At 51.8% G+C, this 7,134-nt stretch overlaps 1 long non-coding RNA gene across 1 annotated transcript; it reads left to right on the top strand.

Annotated features, from left to right (window-relative positions):
* The first annotated feature begins 212 nt into the window (after positions 1 to 212).
* On the top strand, positions 213 to 1,174 carry LOC115300424. Its single transcript, XR_003912642.1, has 3 exons — positions 213 to 503; positions 629 to 687; positions 1,063 to 1,174. It is a non-coding gene; the product is annotated as an uncharacterized LOC115300424 (long non-coding RNA).
* The last annotated feature ends 5,960 nt before the right edge of the window (positions 1,175 to 7,134 follow it).

The raw sequence follows: 7,134 nt of genomic DNA, 5'->3' as shown, positions 1-7,134 counted from the left end.
CTTAGCTGGTCCCCAGCCTTGGACCCAGTCTGCTGAAATGGAGTCCCAGGGTTAGGCTGGAGCCGCAGGAAGGGACCGGCTTTATCACAAACACCTGGAAATGTTCGACATAAGCCAGTTGGTGACCAGGCTGTTTACAGAGGAGGAGTGTCCCAGACCATTGTGACTGTCCTACTGTGTACCTGTGCTCCATCGTCTGGTGGCAGGGCAGAACCCCAGATTCGCATGTTCTCTGGACTGCTGAGGGGGTTGGGGCCAGGGCCCTGGTCACATCTAGACCGGGTCTGTTCTGAGGGCTGGGATGGGATCCGCAGCCTCCCATGCTCCTCATAGCCTGGTGAGGGACTGGCCCCCACGTAGGTCCTTGCCTGCTCTGGGGCTGACCAGTAGGAGAGCCTTCCAGCAGCCTGAGCTGTCTGGAAACTGAAAGGGCCGCTGTGCGAGACGACAAGCCCCTGTCATGGTCGGTGTTCCAGCCTACGCCTCCTTGGTGGGGTCAGATGGTAATCGCCTGGCTTTCCGGGGAGGGGGGCCAGGCTAGATTAGATGGCTTCTGCGATTCCCTGAATTTGATGATTCTATAACATGGAACATGTTAACGCTGCTTCATTTAAATCTCTGTCCCCAGTTGGGCTGCCCAGGAAGCAAGCTCCAAGATGGAGATGAACGTGAGGGACATATGTAAGGGTGAGGGAGTCCTCTGGGGATTGCCGCCTGTGGAACAGAGGGGTTGGCAGCAGGACACATGGCAGGGGGTGGGTGGCGGGGGCTGAAGGTAGCTGCCCTGCGGTTTGAACAATGGCTCTGGCCATTGCTCTGCCAGGAGTGCAGGCGTTGAAATGACCTGCAGGGTTGACCCAAATTGAAGTGAATGCCAGGCCTTTCCTTCATGTTGATCACTGGGTGCAGGCTGGCCTGGGAAGGCAGTGTGACCTAGGGAAGGCGGCTAGAAGGGGCGGGCAGCCAGCCCAGCGGTCAGAGGACTGTGTCCTGCATTCCTAGAGGGGGTCTGGGCCACAGCGCATCACAGCATCTACCATTCTTTCTCTGTTGACATTTTAGGCAGCAGTGAGCCAGGCAAGAAAGGTGGACCTTGTCCTGTGTTTCCTGATCCCTGCACGTGAGCACTGAAGAGTGGGGGCCAGACTCCCGGAGGGAGTTGTCTACCCCTCCAGGTCCTCAGAGAGAAGGCCTGGCTGTAGTCCCCGTAGTCGGGGAGGGAGGCCGGAGCAGGAGGCCGGCCGTTCAGGGATCCGAGGCCCTCCCTTCAATTGCCAACAATTAGATCCCAGAGAAACCAGCTCATTTTCATTCCCACCATGCAGGGGCCATAATTAAAATTTAAACGCATGTTTCCTTTTTTGTTTTTAAGATTTCCGTGATAGGCAATTAGCTTTTCCTTTCTGTGGGTAAGCAATTAATTAAGGCTGTTAATGATCATGGAGTTCGGAGCAATGTGATTTGCCTGAGAATTTGTTTCTTTTATTTACTTCCACTTTCTAAAAGAAGTGATGCATGTTTGGGAAGAAAGGAAAGAGGCTGTAGTGAGTGTCTGCTGTGCAATGTATTTTTTGTTAGGACTTTCATGAAATCCTTAGAATGTGAAACCCTTACACCAAGGAGGGCATAGATGGTTTTCCCTGGGTCAACAGAGGCAGCTGGGGGAGACTTCCTCAGGAGGGGCCAGAGACACGCCACAACATGTGTGTGTGTGTGTGTGTGTGTGTGTGTGTGTGTGTGTGCACATGCATCTACAATTTGACTCATTTCTGTCATTATCTACCCAGAGATAGCATCAAATTCCACAGCCTAAGGGATCGGTCTGTTAAAAAGAAATAACAGGTCCAAGATGGAGTCACTTTTGCTAAGCCCCACAGGCCTCAATGCCTAACCTAATTGCTTCAGCCTCTCCCAGGAGTGGAATTTTAAACCAACGGAGTCTGGAATTTCCTGTTTGCACTAGGGAGGTCTTTTGTTGATAAGACCCCTTGCCTTCCCCAAAGGCCAGGTAATGTCACCTGAAGTAATCCACTTTGAACTACTTTGTCATCCCCTCCTTCTGCCTAGAAAAGTTTTCCAGTTTTGTCCAGCTCTTCAGAGATCCTTTCTACTTGCTGACGGGATGCTGCCCAATTCGTGAAGTGCTGGATAAAGCCAATTAGATCTTCAGATTGATTCAAGTTCTACAAGACTTCCTCCACCGTTTAGGTACCACTTGAAAGTCCAGGTTGTCACCGATATTTCTGGCCGACTGGCTGTAAATCAGAGGTTTCTTCAACCTCCTCCTCATGCTCCATTCATCCACGAGAGGGGCTCAGAGAAACCTCTTACTAGATCGCCAGCTTAGCGTCAAAGGCTCTCAGAACTCAGGAAGCGCCAGCTGGCGGAGCTGCGTGGGGTGAGCTCTGAGAGGGGGCGGGGCTTCCAGGCCCTCCCTAGGCACTGCACCCTGCTGGAATTTTCACCTGTTCACCAACCCTGAAGCTCGCAGAACCCCGTTCCTTTGGATTTTTCTGGAGGCCTCATTGCCTAGCCATGACTGATTAAATCATCCCCCATTGGGGATTGCCCCCGACCCGCCCTCCCTGGTGGCTTGGGGTGGACTGAAAGTTCCAGTCTTCTAATCACCTGCTGGCTCCTCGGCAAACAGCCGCCTTCCTTACGTGGAGGCCGAAAGTCACGTCATTAACATCACAAAAGACCCCTTTGTCTGCTGTCCCTGCTCAGGAAATTCCAAGGCCTTTAGGAGCTCTGTGCCAGAAACAGGGATAAAGAGCAACGTACATTTGCTATTATGAAACACAGTATTAAGGGGCTGAAACTCCTCAGGCTGAGCTGGGGCGAGGTCCATGGGCATGCAGGTCCCCCCACTGCCAGCCTCCGTGCCCCTCGGCCTCCCTCCTCTCCCAGCCCCTGCATCCGCCTTTCCACCACACACACCTCAGCACCAACAGAACTGTGTAGAAGTTGCTGGGGACAGGGGGAAGGTTGATGAGGTTTTGGAGTTGGGGGGCGGGGGGCGGGTTCGGAGCTAACGGCCAAGAAAGAATTCTTGAAGACGTCTTTGGTGCAAAAAGGTGATTTGATTAAAGCACAGAGACAGGACCCATGGACAGAAAGAGCTGCTCCGGGTGGTGAAGAGTGACCGGTTTTATACTACGGAGTTGGGGGAGGTAAAGGCACTAGGGAAGCCTCCAGAAGGACTTTCATATGCTAAAGCGGACTCCTAAGATACCTGAAGCCTTGCTATTGTCTAGCTAAGGAGGTTTTTCCTCTAGTCAGGCATTAACATTAGACCATAGGGGGTTCCTGGAGAAATGTTCTATACTGTATTTGCCTCAAGTCTCTGTCAATGGGCTGTAGGCTATAAAGAAATTTAATTGTACCTGCCTTTTCCTCCTGGCCTTTGTTTCCCACATCACCAGGGAGGGGAGGGGGAAGATGGGGCTCCCGGAAGCTGAGTCCATAGGTTTCTGGAGATCAGGTTATTGATAAGACTGCTTTTTTTTTTTTTTTTGGTAATTTACTAAGACTTTTGTAAACTGAGGGAGACTTCGTCCAGCAGGACTGTGACCTTTATCAGTAAACCATCTGTTTTCTTTCTTTTGTTCTTGGGCAGCCAGGAGAGCCGGAGGAATGTCACACCCATCCCACCTGGGGGGTGGTGCTAGCCTCTGAGTGGCCCTCAGCTTGCCTGACTGTCCCCGATCACAATCACTTTTGAAAACAATCTGATGTTATCCTGTGAATGGGAGGTTTGTAAATAGTGAAACCCAGTGCCCGAGGCTTAGGTTTGCGTGTGCAAAACTTGTACACGTGTACCAGGAGACCTGCCCTAAGGGACTTAGCATCACATTCAAATGGCGAAGGAGTGGAAACAACCCAAATGTCCATCAGAGGAGAATGGGTAAATAAAGAACATGGAGATAGCCCAGAAATCAGAAGACAAGGAGCAGCTACCCTCTTCCGAGTGGGGGAACAAAGGGGTAAAGGAAGTGTTAGGAAAGCTTGGAGCTTGGAAGACAGACTTGACTTTCTACCGCCAATCATTTCTGTAAGGTTTAATAGATGGAGGCAGAGATGGGAGGACAAAGAGACCACGTTATGGAGCCAAGAAGGCCTTTATTGGGATCTGCAATTCCCGGGAGAGGTTCCGTGACTCTGCAGCGGGGAGTCAGGGAAGTCGCCCCTGGTATGGGAGAGCAACGTCTTTTATGGGTGCAGGAGTTCCGGGTTTGAGCTCAGGTGGGCTGATAGCCACGTAGGGTCTTCTTTGGACGGTGGCAGGATTCAATTGGCTGTTCGCTTTGGTGGGGAGGGAGATGCTGGAATTCCATGGTGAGGCATTCCAGTTTGAGACAGTCCAGATTGAGAGTGGGGGTCGTCAGTCCTGGTGGCGCCTGGATCTGTTATCTGACCTGCAATAAAATGGCTGCTGGTGCTTTTCAAATGGCTCGGGTCATCCCAGGTTTGCAAGTGGGGGTTGTCAGTGTTCGCAGCTCTCCACAGCAAAGTGACCGCTCAGTTGCTTTCCCAAGGCAACTCTTACAATTTCTATCGCGATCAAAAAGGCAACATGAAACCAACATTTTGCTTAGACATATGTACCTTGGTGACGAACTTTTTCAAAAGCAAAGAATGATAAACAAAATTTAAGATGATTACCTCTCACAAGAGAGAGGCAGGAGGGTAGATGAAAGGGAATGTGATGATTCCCTGGTTCTTCTGTGAGTGGTGGGGTCATGGGGTTGACTAGATTTTGTTTTAAAAATTATGTTTTGTGGACGCCTGGGGGGCTCAGTCCGTTAGGCGTCCTACTTTTGAGTTCAGTTCAGATCATGATCTTGCAGTTTGTGGGATCAAACCCCACGCTGAGCTTCACACTGAGCTCCACGTAGGGCTCTGGGCTGTGAGTGCGAAGCCTGCTTGGGATTCTCTCTCTTCTCTGCCTCTCCCCCTGCTCATGCATGTTTTCTCTCTCTCTCAAAATTAATTTTAAAACATTTAAAAAAAAAAAAACAATGGGGCACCTGGTGTGTCAGTTGGTTAAACACCTGACTTTGGCTCAGGTCATGATCTGGTGGTTTGTGAGTTAGAGCCCCAGGTTGGGCTCTGCACTGACAGCTCAGAGCCTGGAGCCTGCTTTGGATTCTGTGTTTTCCTCTCTGCCCTTTCCCTGTTCATACTCTGTCTCTCTTTCTACCTCAAAATTACATAAACATTAAAAAATTTTTTTGGAAAAAATTTTAAATAAAAGATATGTTTTGTGGTAGCTGGCCTCTTTGAAAGACCCCATTGATTCCGCCTCCCAGAATTTGTATTTCCTTCCACATTGTCCCAGGATTGGCCTGTGAGATCAATAGAAAATGGCAGACTTGATGGTATGTCACTGCCAAGATTAGGTTCTAATGGACACTGTGTCTTCTATTTTGGTTTCTGTTGCTCTCTTTTTCTGGGAGCATTTGCTCTGTGGGAAGCCACTAACCATGTTCCTAGCAGCCTTATGGGGAGGCCCCAGTGGCAAGGAAGGAAGGGCTCCTGAGCATGACAGAGAGCTGACAGACAGCTACACCCAGTGAGCTTGGAAGTAGGTCCACCCCAGCTTTCAGAGGACTGCAGTGTTAGCTAATGTCTCCATGACAATTGCATAAGAGCCCCGGGCCAGGGTCACCCAGGTAAGCTACTCCTGGATTCCTTACCCTCGTTAGAAGATCTGAGTCTGAGAGGTATTGTATTTACTTTTTTATGTTTATATTAATTATGTTTGAGAGAGAGATAGAGAGCAAGTGGAGGAGGGCAAGAGAGGGGGACACAGGATCCCAAGTGGGCTCCGATGCTGACAGCAAGGAGCCGGATGTGGGGCTCGAACTCAGGAATCCTGAGATCATTACCTGAGCCCAAGTGGGACCCTTAACCAACTGAGCCACCCAGGCGGCCCCCTGAGTGTTTGGTATTTTAAACTGCTACATTTTAGGGGTAATTGGTTATACGGGGTTAGATAATTCACACTATTTGATATGCATGAATCTTGAATCCGAAAACAGAAAAAAATATTCAGAGGTAAGAGGACTGACGGTCGCTCGGACACAGGCCCACTGGGGCATTGAGCTTTGCCCCGAGCGCAAGGCACTGCCTGGAGCGGCGGGAGCAGCAGGCCGAGGAGCTGCAGCGCCGCGTCGGTCCACACGAGGGCGCCCCGCGCTGCCACATCCAGCCTGGGGTTCAGGACCGGAGGGAAGCCTTCTGGGCAGGTGGGGTGAGTAGGGAGGGGAGAGGTCCAGTCTGCCCCCGACCGGCCCCCTCTCCGGGTTCTTCGTGTGGTCATCCCGGAGGAAGGTCAGTGTGAGGTCCCCCTGGCAACGGGACGCACAGCCTGCCTTCAGGCCTGAGGAGTTCGTGTGCATGTGTATCAGGGTTGCCAGCCCTGAAGGAGGGTTGTGCTGTGAATGGGAGTGTGAGAGAGAGAGAGAGAGAGAGAGAGAGAGAGAGAGAGAGAGAGAGTGTGTGTGTGTGTGTGTGTGTGTGTGTGTGTGCGCGCGCGCGCGCGCGGTCTGGTAGCAGTGCAGGGCCAGCCAGGCACGTGGAGACTCTCAGAACTGCTCAATGCGGAGGAGGGGGGGCCAGGGTGCCATTTAAATTGTCAGCAGCTTTTCCCATCTCACCGGGTCCCCACCTTCTGCCCAGCTGTAGATCTTCAAAGGCCATCAGGAAAACATCTCTCCCATTGGTGTGACTGGGAGAAGTCTCCTTTGATCCTGGTATGCTGTGAATGCCTGAGACTTGAATCACATGCCGGCCTTAAAGCTGCAGGGAGGCAAGGGACTTTCTATGAACTCTGTTTTTCTAGTCTGTGAACACTACCCAGGCTGGGTTCCCAGACTTACAAATGTCCCCACTCCACCAGGTGCTCCACCACCCACAACCGGCCCAGGTGTGCCCCCTGTGCTCTCAGCCCCCTGTGACCCCAGGCTTTTAGGACATGTGGTTACACCGACCACTTTCTCTGCTGCCCCTGGAGGGTCATCGCATCTTCAGGGTCAGGCCCTGTCTTGTTCGCGGGGTATCTCCTGGGGCCTAGAGCCCTGAGCTGCCACCCAGCAGCCAAGTAGCCGTCACCACCGGGAGCCTCACCAG

The sequence above is a fragment of the Suricata suricatta genome, chromosome 8, assembly GCF_006229205.1.
Source record: "Suricata suricatta isolate VVHF042 chromosome 8, meerkat_22Aug2017_6uvM2_HiC, whole genome shotgun sequence".
Classification (NCBI taxonomy): Eukaryota; Metazoa; Chordata; class Mammalia; order Carnivora; family Herpestidae; genus Suricata; species Suricata suricatta.
Note: the sequence above shows the minus strand (reverse complement) of the source record. Positions and strands in the feature narration are given on the sequence as shown.